A 24,337-nucleotide genomic window follows, 5' to 3' on the forward strand; every position below is an offset into this window, starting at 1 on the left:
CTTCTGAGGGGCTCAAGGAGCCCGTTGAGACTGGCACGTTATCCCTTAAGGATGGCACTTCCGCCTTTGGGATTATGATGCTGGTTTACCACAGGCTTTTCATGTCGGGTTTTCCTGTTGGAATGCAACTTTGGGGGCCCCTAGCACAGCCCCCTTCCAACAGCGGCCTCCAGTGGGGTGTCACATATGGTGTACGCAGTGCAGGGATTAAAAAACACTCCCATTTCTCTATGGGAGCTTGTGCTACATCCAGTTTCCAACCGTAGCACAAGCTCCCATAGAGAAATAAGAGCCGGGACCGCACCATGTGAGGTCGCATCGTAATTGCAGAGTCAGAACTGCCGACCTACGGTCTGTCAGTTCCACATCTGCGTCGATCAGTCGGAGGCAACTCTGGTGACATCGTAATCAGGCCCTTAGTTCACTGAAGAATCTGATATCTAAGCTTTCGCAACATATTTGTATTCTTCTAGGCTTACATGTCTTTTTTTGCAATGTCACCTAGATTTAATTGTTTTAACAATACACTGTGGCATCGGCATAAGAATTATTTCACACATGCAAATAAAATAAATGGAGATATTGGAAATAATGATGGAATATTGAAATAGAAATGCTGCTGTCTTAACATTGACATATTTCCAAGTGACATGTCTTTATGTGAATATATATACAATATATATGTATCATATATATGATATATATATATATATTATATGTAACTATATATGTAACTAACTGACTAAAACTGACAAAGTTACTTATCAATACTCAGGTCAACCAAGTAAATGGTATGGCCATGTTTTTAAATGAAATATTTTAAAAGTAAATCCTTGAGAATCATTGTTATTTCAATGATGTTCTATATTCAATCCCGGTGCCCTAACTCAAGACATCAATCTCGGGCAGCCGCTGTGACTTGACCATGGATAGCACTATAATCAAAAACGTGTACCCTTCACATCTTCCTTTAAAAGGAGCCAACCTTAAGACAGGTTATTTTAAGACACCTTCATGGGTATTGTTTAAATAATAAAAATTGCCAAAGCTACATTTAGGTAGGTTGGTTAGCTACTATGTTATAAAATACAATCAAACAAATACATGTACAGTTAGACAAATGTTGGTAAAAACTGGCAGATAATTTGAATTTGTTATTAAGGCTCCCTGTTTTCCGTTTTTACTGCTTTTTACAGATAAATACAGACAGAATACATTCATTTTCTTGTCTGTATTTATTTTTAAGTGTGGATAAGAACGGAAATTGGGTTGCTTTTTGGGTAATTCTAAATACTGTCTGCCATGACTTCCAGGCCAATAGATGTTTGAATTGATAGATAAGGGGGTTAAAAAAAAGAAAGGAATTTTAGTAAAGAGGCTTTAACAGCAGTAGATATGCACAAGGGTGATACAGAAGTTTGCATATCTTCATATAAGTGCACTGATTTTTCTTCTGCGGGTGTTCACAGCACTGATACCTGGCAGTCATTCAAGCATGAGTGCATATTTATTGGTTAAAATAAATGTGGAAATATACTTTTTTCAGCTTAATTTTTCCACAAAAGAAAAACCCAAAATAAATATAGATAAATACAGATAAAATTTGCAAAAAATAAATATGGATAAATACAGACGGAAAAGGCAAAAAAATAAATACCATAAAACCGGGAGCCCTATTTGTTATCAGGGCCAGACTGGCCAGCTTTTGGCAGCCCTGCCACCCTTCGCTTTTGGCAGGGTGGGACTGGCCGTATCGGGCATTGGGCATTTTCCTGGGAGGCTGTAAGGGTGGATGCCGGTTTTGCCGCCTGGACGTTGCTTTGGTTACTGTGAGATGGTTTTGCAGCAGCACTGCAATATCAGCCCCCAGTAACAAAAGCAGCAGTGCTTCACACTTGCAACCCCAGCCGGGGAACTGGTCCGACAAAATTGCCAGTGCCGCTCTGAGTTCCCAGTTCGGCACTGCTCTATGCTCTCTCCTTCATTCTCTCTCTCCCTCTCTCCACTCTATCTCTCCCCCATGCCTGCTTTAATTACCTGAGGAAGCTGGGGAATGTGACATAGAGGCCAGCAGCAGGCCCTGCCCTTAAAATCGAACCCAAAAGACTCCAGCCCACCGGGGAAATGAATGGTGAATAAAACTGGCCTCCAGGCCTTTATGCTGTTCCATGCCCGCAAATTGAGGGGCATATTATCAAGCCAGGCGATAACATTATCGCCGCTTTAGCGACAGAAAACTGCCGCTAAAACGGCGATAATGGGCTTGATAATATGGTCTATGGAATTCCAATTTTAGCCCATGTTAGATGTCCTTCACATTTAACATGGGCTTCAATTGGAATTCCATAGAGCATATTATCAAGCCCATTATCGCTGTTTTAGCGGCGATAATTTTATCGCCTGGCTTGATAATATGCCCCTAAGTTTGTTTGGAATGAGATGGGCAAGTAAGGCAATTGTCATTTCAATTGTAGTGCAACATGATTCTTATTAAATCAAATGGGACAGTTTTAGAACTTTATTTCCATCTATTAGTGGTAGAAATTCCATGAGAGATGAATCTGCATAAAATGCCCAGCTTCGGAAAAGACACGTTTAAAAGATAGACCTTGTTTGATTGGCAAGGAAAACAAAACATCTAATGTTTTGACCAATTTAGCAATTGTTTCCTGAGTACACGCACAGTCTAACTGTAATGCACTGAACAGTCAATATAACTTCCCCTAGCAGTGGAAACATCTTCCACTTATGCACATGCCAGCAAGGAAAGAATGAAAAGCAGCTGCCAGATGTTCCATTCGAGCTGCAACATGGATGTGAACGTATTAAAGAGAACTGTAATATAAAAACAGTTGGTGAGCTATCTTTTGAAAGTAAAAATACCATGGAACCAATCCACGAGAGGGAACACTCATTATTTTGGGGTCCCTGGTGCACATCATCAACTAATTCCTTGAATAGCTCAGCAAAGTTAGGGATCAATATACCAAATATCTCCTGAAAACTATTAATGCTCAAGATGTATTATCTAAGCACAATCACAGTTTATCTTCAAATATTCCTGCAGAATGTCTAGCTCTATGGTTTTCTGACAAGGTGGTACTACCTTTCTTCTGAATAAGTGCTACGGTTTGACCATGAGTTGTAGGTAAGGATAGGGTTTGCTCACAATGTGAAGCAGGCGTTAAATTGAAATAATCTGAAAAGCTATAATAGCAAAGTTTGCAATTGTGAAAACACAATATGGTCTGACACACACCTGAATACTAAAATGTATCTGATTTTAGCAGAAGGTGCCAAAATACAAGTGGCAGCTTCCTTGAGCACAATCACATAGGGTTCTGCTTTCAGCGTGACGTTGTTTAATTTATATATGTGCCCCTCCTTGCTGATGTGATTGAGCGTTATGGCATTAGAATTGTGTCATACGCCGATGACACATAGCTAATCATCACCTTGGCACAGGATGAAGGTATGTCTGCGGACAGATTCAGATCATGTATGCTAGGGTTAGAAGAATAGATGGACTGCCGCTACTTTAAGCTGAATGCTGAAAAACGGAGGTCCTGGTTTTGGGGAAACAACTCTCGATCTGGTCCACTGCATGGTGGACTGATGCTTTGGGACCGACCCCAATTCCTAAACCGAAAGTTACGAATCTCAGCATCTGGTTTGATAACACTCTCTCTTTTGCTAGCCAGCATTGCCAGGGTCTGATTTGGCATTTTAAAGATGCTACGAAAGATCCTGGGTCTGCTCCCTGATGCGGCCAGATAGACAGTAGTCCACGCCCCTCCTGATCTCCTGTCTGGACTACTTTATAATTTCGGGGCCACTAAAGGCAGTTCATGAATGCTTCAAAGAGTACAACATGTTGCAGCTAGGTTATTGCTGAACATTCGCAGATATTCTTCGACAGGCTCAGCCCTTGTCAAACTCCATTGACTTCCAATTACAAAAAGGGTACCTTTCAAAGATTGATGCTTTTGCCACAAGATTGTGAACCTGAAAGGACCCTGATATTTTCATCCCGATTAAACCATATCAACCTAGCAGATGTCTGAGGTCTACAGGAGCAGCACACACTGAGTAGAAAGAGTGCGAATGGGAGGTTGCTTGTTCAGTTTCCTGGATGCTAAACTGTGGAACACCCTACCAGCCGATCTGAGACAGGAACACTCAGAAGTGGTCTTTCGGAAGAAATCGGCCTAGCTATGTGTTTATTGACAACTTTAAGGCAGGAATCCTAGTGCGGGGACACTCAAAATGGAGTAATAGCAGCCCTTTACAAACTCATTAACATAACAGCGTAGGACATTCTTGTATACAAATCTTTTCAAACTACTGGCGGCTCATATCTTAGATCTAAAAGCATAGCACATAGAGAAATTATTATTATTACAAAAGCCAAGTTTTGAGGTCCTTCTTTAATTGGGTCAGCAACACGGATTACCTGAGGTGAAGAGGCAGGATGTTCCAGGTCTTGGTGGCGAGGTAGGAGAAGGATCTTCACCGGTTCTGGTCTTGTGGATCCTGGGGACGGACGCAAGGGCGAGCTGGGTGGAATGGAGCTGACTGGAGGGCATGTGGAATGCGAGTCGGTGGTTCAGGTATGCCGGTCCTTCGTCATGGGGAGCTTTGCAGGCATGTGTGAACAGTTTGTCTTGGAGAGCTTAGTAGGCATGTGTGAGGAGCTTGTAGGTGATTCTCTTGTTGACTGGGAGCCAGAGGAGTTGTTGGAGGTGTTGCGTGATGTGGCTGCGGCGGGGATATCGGGGACCAGTCTGGCTGTGGCATTTTGGGCGTTCTGTAGTTTCTTCAGCTGTTTCTAGGTGATGCCGGCATAGAGTGCATTGCTGTAGTCGAGCCTGCTGGTGATGAGTGTGTGGGTGATCATCTTTCTGGATTCTGTGGGGATCCATCTGAATGTCTTTTGAAGCAGGTGAAGCATGTGGAAGCAGCCTGAGGAGACTGCGTTAATTTGGCAGTTCATTGTGAGCAATGAGTCCAGTATGATGCTGAGGTTGCGTACACGTTCTGTCAGGCTGGGAGGGGATCCCAGGGCGGCTGGCCACCAAGAGTCGTCCCAGGCTGAAGGCGTGGTTACCAGGATGAGTACTTCGGTCTTGTCAGAGTTGAGTTTCAGACAGCTGTCATTCATCCAGGTAGCGACAGCCTTCAATCCACTGTGGAAGTTGGTTCTAGAAGTTGCAGGCTCATTGGTGAGGGAGAGGATCAGGTGGATATCGTCAGCATAGGAGACTGTGAGAGGCTGGCTCAGTATATGATGTACACTTATGTAAGTGGACACCTTGCACTGATACAGGCAACCATTATGGTGATTTTGGTGTTCTTAGACAACAGCAAGCTCTTTAATTGGTAACTTTGGAGAGCAGCCTTTAGGCAATAGTCCAGAACAAGAGCACAGTAGCTTGTTTTACCAGAACATAATTTTATAGGTATAGATTAAGTGAAAAAGAACCACACAGTGTCTTTATAAAAATATGTATTTATTATAAGACACTCACTAAAACATACAGATATCCCATAACCGGAGATATACGCAATGCACACAATACATTGCGAAAGAAACAGTAAGTAGCACAGAATACACAGTGTTCCCAAGTGGGAGACCAAACCATATCCTAAAATAGTGCATAAGAACCACGGCTCGAGTCAAGACAATACTCAGAGGACGTAGACTTGCTGGGGACCCAAGGAACCACCAAAGGTGAGTATCTAGGAGCCCACGGAGGTCGTGTGCAGTGAAGGAACACGACTGCGTTCTCTGTACAAATCAACGTTTAAGCCGTGGTTGCAATTTTGAAGAAAGAGGACCCTTCCCAGTAGACCCTGTAGAAACCTGCACCAGGGAAGCCAGGTGCATAGGTGTGAAGTGGTGTCGGAAATGGCCGTCAAATCCAATGGAGGACTTCAGAAAGATGCCGCTGCAGGAGAAGGTAAAAGTGTCCGGTTGAACACAATGTGGATTCAAGATGTGAAGATTCCTGCAAGCAAAGAAGACAGAGTCTATGCCACTCAGGAGTGACCAGGAGGCACAGAAGACGAATGCCCATCGATGTCGGGTGTTGCAGGAGAGCTGACGGTGACCTTGGAACTGAAGCTGTGTGGACCAGGCGACACTGTGGAAGACCAGTGGCTATACATGAGCTGTCCCACATCGGATGTCGAGAGTTGAGGGGTCTGTGTCCGACTGGAGCACCAACAAGCCTTAGCAAATGCAACCAACTTGGAAGTTGAAGAAGGTGCAATGTCGGGACCAAGAAGGTCAAGGAGACTCACCACAAGCAGGGGAGTCAGGGCAGGCCCCGAGCAATCAGGGGAGCCCATGGTGCAAGCAATGTGGTGTGGTCGAAGATTCTGGTCACTGGAGATGCTTGAGGTTGGGGTTACTTGAAGCCAGAAGATCTTGATGGAAGGAAGCCAACAAGCCTTTGCAACGGCAAGTCGACGCTGTGCACAGAGGTTCGGTTCCTGCGGCTCAGACAAGGGATTCTGGCCTTAAACTTGATGAGAGGACAGAGCAGGCCTCAGGGGTTGTGGAGAACCACCACCTGGGTTGCTGAGCCTTTCGGAGTGCATTGGAGCCCAAGATCAGCAGACCGGTCAGCTTAGTTGCGGTGTCTGGAGATGCAGGGAAGTGAATCCTTAAATTCAAGGGAGATTCCTTCAGGTGTCTTGGATGGTTTCCTGTGTGGAGCACAGGGACGGACGTTGCAGCAGATGAGCAGGGTGAAGAAATCAGGAGTCTTCCCGGCTGCAGCCTTGATGCTCAGAGCAAAGTCCAGAGTGCCTAGGTAGTCAAAGTTTAAGTGGTGTCTGAATTGAATCGTGTCCCATGACAAATCTATGGACCCACCCACAGGTAATCCCTTAAGTACCCTAAGGAAAGGGTTGGGACGATTCATGGTGCCCTCCCAGGGGAGGTGTTGGACAGTGGGGAGTACTCCCATGTCTTTTGTCCAGTTTTGCACCAGAGCAGGAGCCAACAGCTCCCTGAGCTGATTTGAACTGTACTATGCAAGGAGGGTACCAAATGTGCCCCTCAATCGGACTGAGTGGCGCTGGCAAGCACTCCCACCTGGCCCCAATGCACTGAACCATGTCTGGAAGGTGGTCACACCTCCCTGTGACATGATACCTATTGTTCTGCCTTCCCCCGCTCGAGCTTGGCTCAGCAGCAGGAGGGTAGAATTGTGTCTCTGGTTGGCAGCAGCCATGTTGTGCTGTATGGGTCTAGAAGACTGGTACCGGGAGCACTGAGGACATAACGGAGGGACTTTCAGTGCTTGGAATCATACCCCCACGCCGTTTATGGTGTGGGGTTTGATTCCAACATGTTAGATACCAAACATGACAGGGTTCGTCACAGCCTGTTTTGAGATGGTCATCGCATAATAATGTGATGCCCCTCTATATTTTATATGGCTGTCTCACTTACAACCTGAGAGAATGGACTCCAAAGGCTATACATGTGTCCTGCTCATGCAGGGGCACCCTCACACTTAGAAATGAGGACCCTGCCTTCAGGATTGGAAAGGCCTGCTTTAGGGGTGACTTATAGGTTTTAAGTTCAGTGACCTTAAATATAGGGAAACCCATATATTTCGGAAGTGGTGCCAGCTTACAAAGGCTGCAAAGGCAGGCCTGTTGTTACAGTTTGAGTGGTCCCTCATGGGTGGCATAATGCATGCTTCAGCCCACGGGGTCCCCTGGGGTACCTATACCCTGGGTACCCTAGTACCATATGCTAGGGACTTATAATGGTACCCCAGTATCCAATCTGGAATGTACCTAACTGCTTACCATAAGAATTTAGCAGAGAATGCAGAGAGACTGGGGTCCTGATTAGCAGGATCCCAATCAGACTAGTCAGAAACAGCATAGCACCAGGCAAAAAATGGGGTAACCATAAAAGCAGATCCTTCTTTCCTACACAACCCCCCAAACATAAAGAGATGAGATTAACCTTGCCCAGTTGAGTCTTCATTTTCTAAGTTAAAATATCAGGCGAGTCCATCTCCATTGGTATGGTTACCCCCCAGGTCTATGTTCCACTGTATAGTCCATCCCCTGTAGGGAAATGGACCACCTCAAAAGTTTGGGGTTTTCACCCTTCATCTGTTTAAGCCATAAGAGGGGCTTGTGGTCTGTCTGAACAATGAAGTGAGTTCCAAACAGGTATGGCCACGACTTCTTCAAGGCCCAGACCACAGCAAAGGCCTCCCTCTCAATGGCTGACCAACGTTTCTCCCGGGGGGGTCAACCCTCTGCTAATAAAAGCGTCTGGTTTAGCCTGGCCCTCTGCATTACATTGTGATAACACAGCCCCTACCCCTATCTCAGATGCATCTACCTGGACATTGAAAGTTTTGGAATAGTCTGGACTTTGCAGGAAGGGAGCAGTGCACATGCCCTGCTTTAGGTCATCAAATGCTTTTTGACAGCTTACTGTCCACTGAACTTTCTTGGGCATTCGTTGTGATGTCATATCATTCAGGGGAGTCACAATGGACCCATATCCCTTCACAAATCTTCTCTAGTACCCAGTCAGGCCCATGAAAGCTCTGACCTAAGTCTGGGTAGTGGGAGCAACCCATTCTACAATGGTCTGGATTTTGCTCTCCAATGGTTGAACATGGCCTCCACCTACAAGGTAGCCCAAGTACACAACCTTTCTCTGCCTTATCTGGCACATAGTGGCCTCCCAGGTGGACTAAAGACAGCTATATCATCTAGATATTCTGTACTATAGGCTTCCAGACTTGTTAAGACTTTATTCACCAGCCTCTGAAATGTGGCAGGTGCATTCTACAATAAATTGATAATGCCCACTAGGGGTTGAGAATGCTGTTTTTGGCCAGACATCCTCAGATAGTCTTATTTGCCAGGAGCCAGCTGTCAGGTCAAATGTGATCAGAAACCTGGCTGAGGCCAGAGTATCTATGAGTTAATCTGCCCTGAGAATTGGATGAGAATCAGTCCTAGTGACTGCATTGAGGCCTCTGTAGTCTACAGAAAACCTCATCTCTCTTTTTCTACCCTTGGTGTAAGGTTTTTCTACTACTGGACTAGCCCAGGGGCTATCAGAAGGTTCAATGACTCCCAATTCTAGCATCTTTTGTACCTCTGTCCTGATGCAGTCCCTGACATGGTCAGGCTGTCTGTAGAGGTTATTCTTCACAGGCAGACTGTCACCTGTGTCCAATTCATGGGTACACCAGGTGATTTGACTGGGTGTGAGGGAGAACATGTGTCTATACTGATTAACGACTTGCCTGCAATCAGTCTGCTGTTGATCAGCGAGGCTGCCTGCCAAGGCTACTCCATCTACTGATCCATAATCAGGGTTATGAGAGAGGAGATCAGGGAGAGTATCACTCTCTTCCTCCTGTCCCTCATCAGTTGCCATGAGCAAGCCCATGTTAGCCCTGTCAACAAAAGGTTTCAGGGGGTTCACATGAAGTATCCTAAGTAGGCCTGGGCGAAAATGTTGTTCCGTTCGCGGGAATTGCAATAATTTGACATTTTCACGGTCCACGGAGAGCGCGAAAATGTCAAAATTTCCGGTTTCCGCAGCTTGGCGATAATTTGTTTCTTGCTCGCGCTGTAAAATAATACATTCTCGCGCGCACGCGATCGCCTTACCTGAATCCCTGCATTCGCCGATCCGGTCGCGTTCTCCATGAGATGTTGTATTTTTTTTAGCCATTTGCGCTGTCTCGCGACAGTTCGCGCCCGCAGTGACGTCATGCGTCGCGCGATCATGTCTTTCTTCTCGCGATCATGCACCGCGAGACAACTCAAAACAAGATGGCCGTGCCCGCAAGCAACCACATGGGTAAGTTGGCGACCCGCAACCATGCAGAAAAGCTCGCGAACATGCGGGAAAAAAACATCCGCATTTTCGCGATATTTCCGCTTTATTGCTATAATTTTAAACATTTTCGCGATAATTTGCGAAAGTTAATTTCGCAAATTCCGCCCACCCCTAATCCTAAGGGGACTTCTTGGAGTACCTAGGTCCACCAAGTAGGTGACCTCACCTTTTTGTTCAAGGATGGTGTGGGGGCCACTCCACTTGTCTTGGAGAAATGCTGGGGCCACAGGCTCCAACACCCAAACGTTCTGGCTTGGCTGGTAACCAGTCAAGACAGCCTTTTGGTCATGCCAGGCTCTCTGAAGTTCTAGGCTGGCCTCCAGGTTTTTGCCGGCCTTCTTCATGTACTCAGCCATGCGTGAATGCAGGCCAAGGACATAGTCCATAATGTCCTGTTTAGGAGGTTTGAGAGGTTGCTCCCAACCTTCCTTCACTAGACACAAGGTACCTCTAACTGTATGTCCAAACAGAAACTCAAATGGGCTGTAGTCAACCTCTCTGTAGGCAAAGAGAAGGCCGGGTAGTAAGACATCCCATTTTTGCCTAAGCTTGTCTGGGAGTCCCATGATCATACCCTTGAGGGTCTTGATGAACCTCTCAACAAGCCCATTGCATTGGGGACGGTAGGGTGTGGTAATCTTATAGTTTACTCCACAATCTCTTCACATTGCAGTGATGTAACTTGACATGAAGTTGGTACTTCTGTCAGTTAGGACCTGCTTAGAGAAGCCCACCCTGGAAAATATTTTCATGAGGGCCCTAACCACCACAGGAGCTGTGGTGGTCTTAAGGGGAATAGCTTCTGGATACCTAGGGGCATGGTCCAACACCACTAGTATGTAACTGTGCCCAGATGAAGTTGGAGGGTTCAAGGGACCAACAATGTCAATCCCTACCTTCTCAAAGGGGACCCCAACCACCACTGGAAGTAGAATTAAGGGGGCCTTTGTGGTGTCACCTGACTTAACACTGGCTTGGCAAGTGGCACAGGAGCGACAAAACTCTTTGGTGACCTCAGACATAAGGGGCCAGTGAAAGTGAGGGACAAGCCTGTTCGAAGTCTTGCTTTGCCCTAAGTGTCCTGCATGAAGAATATCATGTGCTAGGGAGAATAAGAAACATCTGAACTTCTGGGGTATTACCAACCTCCGGGTGGTACCAGGTTTGGGGTCTCTACCCTCAGAGTATAGAAGTCCATCCTCCCAGTAGATCCTACGGGGCCCACTGATATTCCCTGCTTCCTCAGCAGCAGCTTGCTGTCTGAGGAGTTCAAGAGAGGGCCAGGACTGCTGCTCCAAACTCAAATCTGCCCTGGAAGGGCCCTCTGCCCCCAATAACACTGTCTGGTCAGGCCCAAGCTCCTCTGGGATGGGTCATTCACAGGGACTAAGATGATCTCCCTCAAGAGACTGATCTTCACTCTGAGTCCGTGAGGACGGCAATTCCTTAGCCTTCCTGCTCCTTCTCTTGGGAAGCACCTGGTCCATTTTTCAAGGATCCATTGCTTTTTCAGTGATGAGCTGTTTGGCCTGAGCCAATACGTTTTGGGCCCTTGCCTGTCGTGGGTACTTGGCCCACCCACACAAGTGAGGTACCATTTTTATCTAGAGACCTGAGGGACCACTGGGTGGTAGGAAATTTGTTTCAGTCCAGTGATCCCACAGCTCTCCCACACTGAAATTCTAGAAAAATTTGATTTTTTTCAGCTAAATTTGAGGTTTAATGGGGATTCTGGGTAGGAAAGCTTTGGGGGGCCCACGTAAGCCATACCTCCCTGGACTCCTCTGGGTTTCTAGCCTTCAGAAATGTGTGGGTTTGGTAGGTTTCTCTAGATGGCCACCGAGCCCGGGGCCAAAATCCCAGGTACCCCCCCCCCCTTGCAAAACCAGGTCTCCACATTCAGTTTTGGGCCCTTGCCTATAGCGGGTATTTGGCCCACCCACACGAGTGAGGTACCATTTTTATCGGTAGAAGAGGGGGATCACTGAGTGGTAGGAAATTTGTGTCAGCCCGGTGATCCCACAACTTTCCCACAAAGAAATTTTATAAAAGTTGGATTTTTTGCAGCTAAATTTGAGGTTTTCACAGGATTTTGGGAAAACTTTGGGGGGTCAACAAGCATAGTTGCTTAGCCTTTATATAAGTCTTTTATGTTCCAAAAGGTGCAGGACCTTAAACTAAACTGCAACAGCAACCCGGACAGAGGGCATCCTGTCATGTGGTGTTGATGCACTATAGGGAAATGTACATTTTCACAGTGCTTTACAAATTATTTTTCACCATCTTATTTTGACCTGGATATTTATGTTTTTACCTCTAAGCAGTTTAAGCCTTTAAAACAGAACCTAACTACATCTGTCTTTTCTTACAATACAGAAATCATTATAGATATTTAATTGAAATATTTAAAATATTTAATTTCAAATGTAAGCAAGTAGTGAAAGCTTTTGCCACTAACAAATTAAAATATCTAAGTAGGAGCCATTTTCCTCTGCAAATAAGGCATGAATGCTTGAAGGAACGGGAGAGGAATCTTTAACACTTTGCAAGTCAGCTGTTTTTATGCCTTGTAAAAATTAAGCCCAGGCATACAGCATTGAAGCGCAGGATACAAGCAGTGCCCTCACTTACGGTTTTAAATGAGTACATTGGCTAAGTAATATATTCCAAGACAGACTGTGCCAGCCTGCATGCTGCTAAGCATATGCAGTGTTTACAAACCTAAATTCTCCTAACTTCAGTTCAGAAATATGGAGGAAATGGATTCTCAAGAAATAGAGCTAAAAAAGAAAAATAAAATAATTTGTTAACAAGGGATTTTATTTTATGTGCTTCAGTGGTGACATTCATACGTTTATAATGTTCAGGTCCTTTCAGAAATTAAACCTTCTTAAGAGAAAGGTCAAAGTGTCGAGTACCCTCTTCAATATTGCCTAGGTTAAGAGGGGAATGTGTGATGAAAAATGCTTGGTACGCCTGATTGGGTATGTGTCTACCACAGAAAGGCAAACCTTGCTAAAAGACAATGTCAAACATTTAAAAATGTAAACCGGTCTTTCATTATGTGTTCCTATATCTTATGTAGTGCAAGTAAGATAAGTTTATTAATTCTGAACAAAGAAAAAGTATTTAATATGTTACAGAAAAAAGTTTTTTATTTTTTCATATATTGTTTGCTGAAAAGTTGGATTCCACTTGCAGCCCGAGCCTCATGCACTTTTACTGGCCAGGTTTACCCGCTGTTAAAATTGGGCCCTGTATTTCTGCAGCAGGGAAAATTGGATGCAGGTTTGCTGGAGATATTAATATGATGTGGAGGAGACTTCAAAGACATGTCTCTGAAGTGCATAGAGGTCCTCCCGTCCTACCCTGGCTCTAGTATGCAGATCTTTGTGTGGGGACAGGATACAGCCTATTCAGGTATAAGTGAGGCTGGGTCTAGCTCCTCCCTCCCATTCTGCAAGGATGGTCCATCAAGTCACACCTAAACTCCCATTGTGTGCGGTTATCTAGGGGGAATACATAAAGCCAAACTGTCACCCACCAGAGACATGAGATCAGAGACAGGCAGCAAGCGCCAGATGGAAAACTTCCGAAAGAGGCATTTTCAGAACTGGAACTTAAAATCTGACTTCACCATCAGTTTGGATTTTAAATTGATTACAAAGACACCAGACTTGTAGGGTTTACCTCTTCCAAATGAAGAATGACACTTATAAAAATTTAATAAGTTAACCCCAATGTTATCCTATGGGAGAGATAGGCCTTGCAGTAGTAAAATAAACTAATTTGAGAATGTTTTGCTACCAGGACATGTACAACTTAAAGGTACATGTCCTGCCTTTAAAAATACATTGCATCCTGTTCTCTTTGTTGTCCAGGGCCTACCTTAGGGTTGGCTTATATGTATAAAAAAGGGAAGGTTTGGGCATGGCAAGAGGTGTATCTTGTCAGGTCAAAATGACAGGGCAATCTGCACATACAGGCTCTGCAATGACAGGCCTGAGCCATGGTTAGAGAGCTACTTAAGTGGGTGGCACAATAAGTGCTGCAGGCCCACTAGTAGCATTTAATTTACAGGCCCAGGACACAGGTAGTGCACTTTACTAGGGACTTATAAGTAAATTAAATATGCTAATTGAGGATGAACCAATATTACCATGTTTTAGCAAGAGAGAACATACACATTAGTGCAGGTTAGCTATTGTTAAGTGCTCAGAGTCCTAAGGCTAGAAAAAATGAGGTAAGAAAAAGTGGAGAAGGAAGGCAAAAAGTTCAGGGGAAGACCAACCTATGTCTGTCAGGTCTAACATTCTGTAAATAGTGAATTTAAAGCTATTTTTTCTAATCCTTTTAGCAAGTCTTTTGTACAGCATGCATTGTATCTATATGTGAGATCTCATATACAGTTTTCAAGCTTCGCCTGTTTGAGTTTGGCTTTTCTCCAAGCTATGGCACTGCCTCCGATGAACGATCCTTGCTTACATGGCCTTACCTGTTGCACATAATATCTGTGATGAGGTGACAGAGCCTTCACTTTTCACTAAGCATGTACGCAAGTGTAATCAAAGTTGTGATTTTTCTTCTAAGAGTTCAAATGTTGAGCCATTCATACATCACATTATAGTTGGGGGTATTATCTTGACAATATCCAATGTAATTCTTACGGAAAAGTGGTGTGAGATTCTGCCCTCCAGTATCTCATATGATGTGACTTTAGCTAGTGTTGAGCCGGATATTAAGAAAAAGTCAGTTCTGGAGATTAAGCAATGCACACAGGAAAAAAATGCATGTTCTTTGTCAGTAACAGATGGCAAATATCTACAAGAACAAGGTCTTGAATAACATTTTCAAGATTTCTTCACGACAAAAATGACCTCTATGAAGAGGAATTGTTCTTTATAAGACTGAAACTATAGTTGCTTTCCAGTCCCCATCCCCTATCATTTGGAATTGACTAAATTCAATAAAGAGATGGTTCACAGTAGAATAAAAGGAGGCTGTAACTTTATTGGGTGCATCTATGGAGCCAATGATCATCACTTCTCCCAGGATCCTTATCTTGGTGAATATGTATTAACAATGTGGATCCTGCCATATTTTAAGACTTCTAATTGCAAGGTTTCCTTGAACCGTATGGCTACACCTATTGCTTTAGGGGAGTTAGATGGCTTTTGTTGTGCCTCTGTATCTTGATTGGTATATTTGGTTCCCAGCACTAGTCCCACTAGGCCTCTTTTCAACTTTATTATTTTTTGATGATGTTAAATACATTTTCTGTAGTAAGGCAATACCCCTTAATACCCCATCCTCTTACATCATCGTGTCAGAAGAGTTAATGGAATCTATTACGTTGCGTTTTCATGTGCAATTTGTTGGCCTCCATTCGGCACTGCATTGGGGCTCTATCTCCACGCAAGAGAAAGTGTAATTTTTCCTGCATTTTCCAACCATGTTTCACTTCACCTTAAACATACATATCCACAGGAATAGGCAGTAGCTCAAGCTCCAGCACTGTACAAAAATCACGCAGGTTGAGATGAGAATTCAACCTACCACGTGATTCCATTAAAAGTTTCACCTAATGCTCAGAGACAATATCCAGTAAAGCAAGAAACTAAAAAACAAGTCAGGGAGATCCTAGATCAACTTGAATACCAGGGGGTAATTCAAAAATGTACCTCTCCAATGAACAATCCTTTGTTTCCTGTCGCTAATCCCGACAATACATATCGTCTAGTTTTAGATTACAAACATTTAAACTCATGCACAAAGACATTTGCTGGCAAAAATGCACGTAGTGCTGCATTAATGAATAGCATTATGTGCATAAAATAAAAAAAAAACACCCTTGATATCTCAAATGGATTTTTCTGTCACAATATAGCACCTGAAAGCAGGTATCTGACGGCATTCAGTTAGGGTCCCAACAACAATTTTGTCGACTCGCCCAAGGGTACAAAAATAGCCATGGGGTATTTTCAGCAAGAGTAACAGAGTTACTTCACAAGTTTGATGAAGAAGCATTGTCCTATGTGGATGATATTTATCTGACAGACGACGACTTGGAGAGGCACTTGACCAGGGTAAGCACCATTATTATGGGATTTGCCACAGAAAGCTATAAATTCAACTTTAAAAAGTCAAAAATAGCCCACCTCAATGTCCTATTTCTGGGATATGAGCTGTCAAGTGAAGACAAAAGTCTGGCAGCTAACGTTTTAGAAAAGTGTGTGCTGCTCCAGCCTCCAAAATCATTGAAAAACTTACAATCAATTCTAGGATTCCTAAATTGCGGCAGAACATACATTTTAGATTATGCACAAAGGGTAAAACTTTTCAGCCAGGGATTGGACACAAGAACATACTAATATTTTTTGTTTACTCCACGAAGACATGATTGCTTCCAAACACTTCCAAACATGCGTAAACGTACGACACTGGGTGATCCGAATAATTGCGGGTCAAAGCGGGTACACCTATTTGACCTTCAATGAAGGAGAAACTGTACCAATCGCATACAAATCACACCTGTACACAAATGCAGAAATGCGTGTCACTTCAACAAAATAAATCCTGACAGCCATTCAGACTGCTGTAGCAAGAGAAAGAGCACTGGCTCAGGGGAAACGCATTATTGTAGTAACTGCGGTACCGGCTTTAGAAGCTGTTACAAAAGCCAGCATCCCGAGTGCGAAAGCGTTACATCCAAGATGGATACAATGGGTTAATTCTCTCACTGCAACAGATGTTGAATACAGATTTGATCCAAGTTTAAAAACACAAGCATTCCTGCAATATGAAAAAGAATATCCTCTACTAAATGAAATTTTGCCTCTAGATCAGTATATATTATTTACACTGACGGATCTGCTCAACCGGCGATAGAAAGTAAGCAGCAATATTTTTCGGCATGTGCTGTCGTTAAAGGTCGCATGCATGATGGCAAGTTCCATCCTAGCTGCACAAAGACGCAATCTCTAGGAGACCGCACAGCTCAGTTGGCAGAATTAATAGCACTCATACTGGTACTTGTAAATATGGATCACGGATTCCCCACACTAATCGTGTGTGATTCTTTTTACTGTGTACAGTCGTATAATGCGTACTTGCAGCATTGGGAACAAAACGGGTTTAAAGATGCAAAAGGTGGCACAATTAAGCACAAGATGCTATGGGAACAGGTAGCAGAGTTGAAAACCAAGCTACCGAGGACTCACTGAGTCATCAACGTGATGGCGTTCACGTTGAAGGGAATTCATTGGCTGATGAAGCCGCAAAGGGGACTGTTCGCACGGCTTCCGTAGCTGCGCTGACTCGTTCTAAAACAAGAATAGTGGGAGATACAATGGTAGCTGTCATCGCTTCACGCAAAGGCATCACAGCAATACCTAAAAAATGTCCACTGAAATACTCCTACAAGTTAGATGCACAAAACATTCCATATGCTAAGATTCCTGGAGTGGGGGATAGAGTAATACCAAATATGGATCATAGGCAAGGTTTAATATTAGCTGCACACAAAGGTTTGGGCTCTGCGTACACGGGCGTTACAGCGACTATTTGTTTACTGAAACAGCGCTACTGGTGGCCAGGGTTATCCAAGCAAACTAAAGACTGTCTTGAAATGCGACATCTGCCAGCAGATAAAAGGCTCCACCGTTACACGCCCAGCACAGAGGCCATTACTAAAGTCAGACACACCTCTTGCATGTGTGTACTTGGACCACTACTGCCACTTACAAATGGACGAGGCTTACAGGTATATCATGGTGGCAGTGGATTCATGCTCGAGATTCCTATGGGTTTTGCCTCAGCGTTCTGCTGTCACTCGAACTGTTATAAAAGATTTGTGAGTCTTTTTCGGTACATACGCAGTTAGCACGTTACACTCTGACCGCGGCCCTGCATTTAGCTCTCGGGCTAACAAAGAGGCCATGGAAGAAATGGGGGTAGCATTGCGGTTCTCAACTCCGTATCATCCTGAGGGAAATTCTATTGTGGAGAGAAAAAAACGAGACTTAAAGCAATCTTTAACAGCTAGGGTATTAGGCAAGGGCGGTAGTTGGGTCACACACCTGTATGGGGCACAGCGGGCATTAAATAACCAGCTAAGAAGCTCTCTAGGGGGTGTCACTCCATATGAGATCCTCTTTGGGACACAAATGTGGGTACCTTATCTTGATTGTGAAGGCGCAGTGGCGGATGAAAAACTCATCACGTTTGAAGAGCCATCTGTAAGGAATGAAGGACTAAGCAACAATGCTATGGACTTGTTCCACTTGAACCAGACATTCAAATTTTACATGAAAATCTGAATAATTCACAGGTTGCAATTAGACCAAATACAGATGTCTATATCAACATGCCTCGTCGAGAGGAAAGCAACATTTCAACTAATCCCGATGCAATTCCAACAATTGATCGAACTGCTTCTGGCTATTTCATTAACTTTGATACGTTTTCTCTGGATCCAAGCGAGCCAGAAACAACGCCAGCCAAAACACCATTCAAACAAGAATGAAAGAACTTTCTTAAAAAGACATAACTGGTATCATCTTGGATTGAACTCTGGGTAATTTCTGTGATAATGTTTTTTTTTTTATGGCTAGGTTTAGTATTGACTTTTAATATGCGTATTAATGGACATTATTTATAACAAGATTCCACAGCCCGGAAGGTCAACATCCTCCTGAAGCCACACACATCGTCACATTGTGAACGAAGAGACTTGTCATCAGTGAACATTACAGCAGTTCCTATACCCAATGGTATAGTATGGGACAAGGTTGATTTCAACATTTTCGGCCCGACAAAACTTTTAAAAATTATTCATGTATTCAAAATATCTTTGAGTGATTTCATTACCTCCAGTAAATTTTCTGATGATTGGGACACTGAAACACTTAATAACATGTTATCTGATTTAGAGAAAACTACTGCATTTTCTAATAATGAAATGTTAGAGGGTTCTTCAGACTATGACAAATTGTACTATTATCAACATTTTGGTCATCATTTCCTGCACAAATCCATTTCACCCAGGAATGTATTTGAGTACCATCAGTGGGAACATTGCCCAACACCACCAAAAACTAGTTCACAAGTGTGTGCACAGAAATTTGCATACTTTTCAGGATTTAACACAACAGATCCAACCTCATTTTATTATAAGGTTGCACTAACATCAGCACAGAAAGTTATGTTGACGAACACCAAACAGAGTTACTCTGCTTCATTTTTGGCCCAATTGTCTGAACAGGGTTTCGACCTATGGCAAGACGAAATTGACATAAAATCAATTTGGGGTTCGAGGAACTGGCAAGTCCAGGCCACAGAGACACTATTTAGAGCATGCCTCATTCCACAGCAGATTATCTTTTTAAATGATACTGTGCAACAGACATCCTGTCTTGGAATAGCCAAGATAAAGGATCTGAACAGTCCAAGGTTACCTACACCAACACAGGGGTGGCAGAATTCTTCTACAAAGGAAGGGGCAACAGTTGATGACATACTACAGAAAAATAGATCAGACCCATATTGGAAGGAGTGGGTGGTTTGGCCCTTAGACACAAACATATGTCATAAAATGTTTCTGAACATCACCAAGGGACTCAGTATGCATAGGCCAGATCCACGATATGTACAGAAAGAATATCCAGGGGTAGTGACATCCTATAGTGTTTGAAAGTTGTGCTAGATTGGCTAGAAACCTCAACACTTACAGAACTGAAACAACACTTATCTTTACTCTCACAAGACATGTATGTTAGGGACTTTTTACTAGGACCTAGGAAACAACGTCAAAAACGTTTCATATATGCAGGCATTTATGCTGCCTATAATGACATCTGTAAGATTTCCCAACAAGAAGCCGCAGAGAGAATACAGGAAATCGAAACTTAGAAAAAGCTTTTGCTGTGGTGGATAATGGGTTAACTACTTTGACCTCCAGACTATATTCATTGGGCAACATTGTAGCTTCTGCTATTGACATACTGGAACAGGATTTAGCCATATTACAACACGGCCAATCACAGTTACGTTCTATTATGTTATTGAGCTGGACGCTACAATCTTTGCGTGGAGGCCTTGCGCCTTGACCTTTTATAAACAGTATGTCTGTTTTCAGAATACAATCTAACTGATACACAGATTGAAATGACACAAAGGGGAGCTAAATATATAATGCTGCAAATTGAAAATCTGGACAGATTACCATTTACAGTATCTGAATTACCATCAACTGAGTGGCTAATCCATGGCCAAATCACTCTCCCGGTGACTACATTTCAGTTTCACTATTGCCTTGAGCAAAGGCAGGCAGGCAGGCAGATATGAAAAGTTGGGTAAAGAATACATTAAGAAATTCTGGGATTTACCATATAGATTTCGATGCCGGAGTGGGGATCGAGAAGTGTTTCTTAGTGGTACAAACTAACCCTGGGCGTAGTTCGCGAAGTAGCACTTCGCGAAGCTACGCAAAGTGCACTTCGCACTACGCGAGCTACGCGTAGCACTTCGCAAACTGCATAGTACCTTGTTCGCACTGTGCCAGATGTCGTTTTCAATGATTGCACAGTGCGGACAAGCAACCGGCACTGTGCAATCATTGAAAATGGCATCTTGCACAGTGCGAGCTGTAGTTTTCTGCTGCTCGAGTAGATTTTTACTCGAGCGGGGGCTTTCTCAACGCGAACTGGTAGTTTCTCATCGCGAGCGGTCGCGAGCATGCGCGACCACTCGCAATGAGAAACCTGACCTCCTCGCGTTGGGAATCTCGCCAAGAGGTTTATTTTCCATGCTCGCGATCGCCAACTTGATGTTGCTGATCGCGAACAAGGAAAAAGTCTCGCCGGGATGTCATTTTGCTTGCTCGCGGTCCCCAACTTGATGTTGAGGACCGCGAGCAAGCAAAAAATGACCGCAGCACTACGCAACACTACGCTACGCATGTTCGCACTGTGCTACGTGCAATTCGCGTAGTGCGAAGTAGCGCGAACTTCGCAAACTACGCGAGCGTAGCGTAGTGCTTTGCCCAGGCTTAGTACAAACTGTAAGAACACTTTAAGCGGTTCTCTAATGTGCCAAGATATCATTTTGCACGGAGCCTGTAATGGTTCAGTTTCAAATCTGTCTTGCCACATGAAAGGAACACTAGCTGCCGTAATATCGCCAGTGTTCGGGTTACTTTCGAATGGTAGTTACTTGATGCTGAACGATCAAGGTTGCTGTGGCATGCTTCCAGGCGTTGCATATCTGGACACCGTGAACACCAGGGTTACTTGCTGTATGCAAGTATTGCTTCCTCCAAAAAATACAGTCAGGGAGGCACTAGTATGGCCTTCTCTAAATGTTTCATTGATACAGTTTGATGCTTTGAGCAGAATGAAAGTCATGCTTTTACAGAAAACCGTGCCACTGACCTCCGCTCGAGAAACCTTTGAACTTCAAATTGCAAGGACCTCGACCGAGATACAGGCGCTAATTCAAACAAACTGCCCCCTACATTTGGTAGAAATGGTGGGACGTATCTTTAACATGTCTGATACGAGTGGTATTATACACCTATTTAAGACATAGGGTCCGGATTCCTGAGCACTTTCCAGACTATCCTCGGAGTTATTCCTAACTGCATACACTTCGTGTTTGGAAGTCTTTTCGGGGGTCTATCTCTGATGCTGCTCACTGTAACTGGAATCCTGATTATCGTCTACCTGCTGTGCAATGGACGGACCATGGAAAGACATTACAGTGAGCGCATGGTACAGCATCTCGGTGCACCTCGCCTACGAGAACTAAGTGCATCTTGGTTCCTATTCTTCGGACCAGTCTTTGAGAACTGCATCATACCTGTCTTCTGATGCCTGTTCTGAGGCGAATGCAAGTTGGACATCTGTCTGACACCTCTGATGAAGACGCCAGCGGACTTGGAACCTTAGTGGTCCCATGCACGACTCTGTCCCCAGCGTATTCCCATCTTGATGCATGCATTCCTTGAGGAACCGCAGGTGCCTTTCACGACTGAATTGAATTTCAGCTTCCGCTTTGGCACCGAGGTATCGAATTCAGCACCGGCTTCCTACACACCAGCTGTTGGCAGAGAAGAGTTTCACCTATGCACACTTGACGTGCTATGCGAGGTATTCAGTGTTTGTCCCCTGCTGTAGCAGGCAGCGATAATGTTATGTCTTCCAGCCAGGACATTTAATCTAAATCTGGCTCACCGTGTGCTGGGAACGAATATGGAACCTTTTCCTTCCCTTTATATTTCTAAAATAACTTTTCAAATTGACACTTTCTTTCACGAAGCATGGCCTTCTAAGTACACCTGCAGTAATTTAACTTGTGTGATCAAACTCGTTTAAGAACTGAGATTTGCTGTGAATGTCGAACATTACCAAAGAAAATTTTTGCATGATTTTTTTAACTGTTTTTAAATGATTTATTAAACATTTTTAGAAACATTTTAAATAACTGCTTGATACTTTTATACACTGACACTGTTACAAAAATGTGTATCTCAGAATGTGTATTATTATTGTTAAGTATTAGGTGGAGTGGGTGTTATATTTCATATCTGTACCCTAATATAGGTTCAGGGAGTATCATACACTTTCCCTACATCAGCTCCTGTTATTTCATATGAACGAGCCATATAAGGACATAGCTCCAAATAAGGACAGAATGCCTTATAGGGACATCATGCCCTATAAGGACTATAGCCTTTTATGGACTAAACCTTTCACCTAGTCCCATGCCGAGGGTGGGGTTTTGCTAAGACGTCATCCTTAGCACATATGAATAATTGATGAGTACACTCTCCAGGAGGCATACTTCACCTCTCCCATCGACACACAAGGTTTAGGAGGGAACCGAGACTTCAAGACCGACACCCTGACCAGAGACGCTGTAGCTCCAGCATGCCATCACTCCAGCTGACAGTGGTCTGACAATCCCTTGCGGGGTGTCCAGCTCAAGTCCAGGATGAAGTCCCACACTCTCACTATTCAGGTATGGGGGTTTGACTCAATCCTAGCGGGATTCTTGGCTCATAGGCTCTGTAGCACCTACTCACATGCAAGGTACACTTAGGTACATCTAGTCAGTCATCTTAGGAGTATGCACTTTATTTTGTAAACGCATTTCATATTTATGTATATGTTCGTGACTATTGCACAATGGTAGAACAATACTATTCCTTTTTATTCACTGTACTGCTGGATCTATATCTCTGCTACTGTGTTACAGTTGTAACAGCGCGCTTAATCTACATGAGGAGAACTACAGTACAATAAATTCTTATTGTAAAAATGCTCAACTGTTTCTTCTCTGTATCTCTCTGAGAGCAAAACAAGCAAGCACGAGTGACTGGGTGAAAAGTAGTATAGTGCTCCCACGAGTCTGAGGTTATTGTGTTCTGAGGTTGCCAAAAACGAATCTCTCTGATAGCAGGAGATTCTAGTGGCACTGCGAGCTAGCTAATGCAAACCATAGGCTAACATATGCGGTGGGGGTGCACGGAGTCAGTCTGCCACCAGACCCACAGTATATGCTATCCGTAAACAGCATAGGTCCTGCATGACAGGGTACTATTAGGACTACACTACAGTTCCAGAACATTCCCGCACAGATATGTGAGCAAAATTTGTGTTTTTAGTCAAAGTTTGAGACTTCCAAGGGCTTCTGGATAAGAAAACTTCATGAGAACCATGCAAGTCTCCCCACCCTGGATTTATCCGGATGGCTAGTTTTAGAAAATATGCAGGTTTGCTGGGCTTCCCTAGGTGCCGACTGAGCTGGATCCTAAAATCCAACATTACCCACATTGCAAAATAAAGTCAGTTTTCAAGGGAAAAATGCAATGTGTCCATGTTGTGTTTTGTGCCGTGGGTACTAAGCCTACCCACACAAGTGAGGTACCATTTTTATCAGAAGACATATGGGAATGCAGAATAGTAGAACATTTGCTATTCCCAATAGGATTTCTCTGCATGTGTGCTTTCCAAATGTAAGCCAGTGAATAAGAAAGGATGTATTTTGAAAAATGCCCTCTGAATCACATACTAGTATGTGAACCCAAAAATGTACAGATGTGGAAATAAACACTACTTCTACACCCACTATGCAGTGTATATTCCTTTATACCCTCTTTCACTCTTTATATTTGACCATAAGAATTGCTCTATACTCGGTACAAAATGAAATACCATTTTAAGGTGCAGATCAGTTGTTGGCTCTGTGTACCTCTAGTACAAATCCTATAGATCCTTGCAACCAGAAAAGTCCATTGGACATAATTGTAAATTGTTTTTGTAGATTGCCCATGGTGGCAGGAAGTTACAGATGAAAATGCTTCCACAAATGACCATTTTTCCTACTTATTTTCAATATTTATTTATTTCAACAGTTACTTTATTTAGAAAAATCTTG

The 24,337-nt window shown here is 43.7% G+C and overlaps 1 protein-coding gene across 1 annotated transcript in view; it reads right to left on the bottom strand.

Annotated features, from left to right (window-relative positions):
- The window catches only part of PDGFD (platelet derived growth factor D), a 1,003,134-nt gene that overhangs the window by 397,344 nt on the left and 581,453 nt on the right, over positions 1–24,337 (bottom strand). The gene's annotated exons all lie outside the window — the stretch shown is intronic.

This window comes from Triturus cristatus, chromosome 8, assembly GCF_964204655.1.
Source record: "Triturus cristatus chromosome 8, aTriCri1.1, whole genome shotgun sequence".
Classification (NCBI taxonomy): Eukaryota; Metazoa; Chordata; class Amphibia; order Caudata; family Salamandridae; genus Triturus; species Triturus cristatus.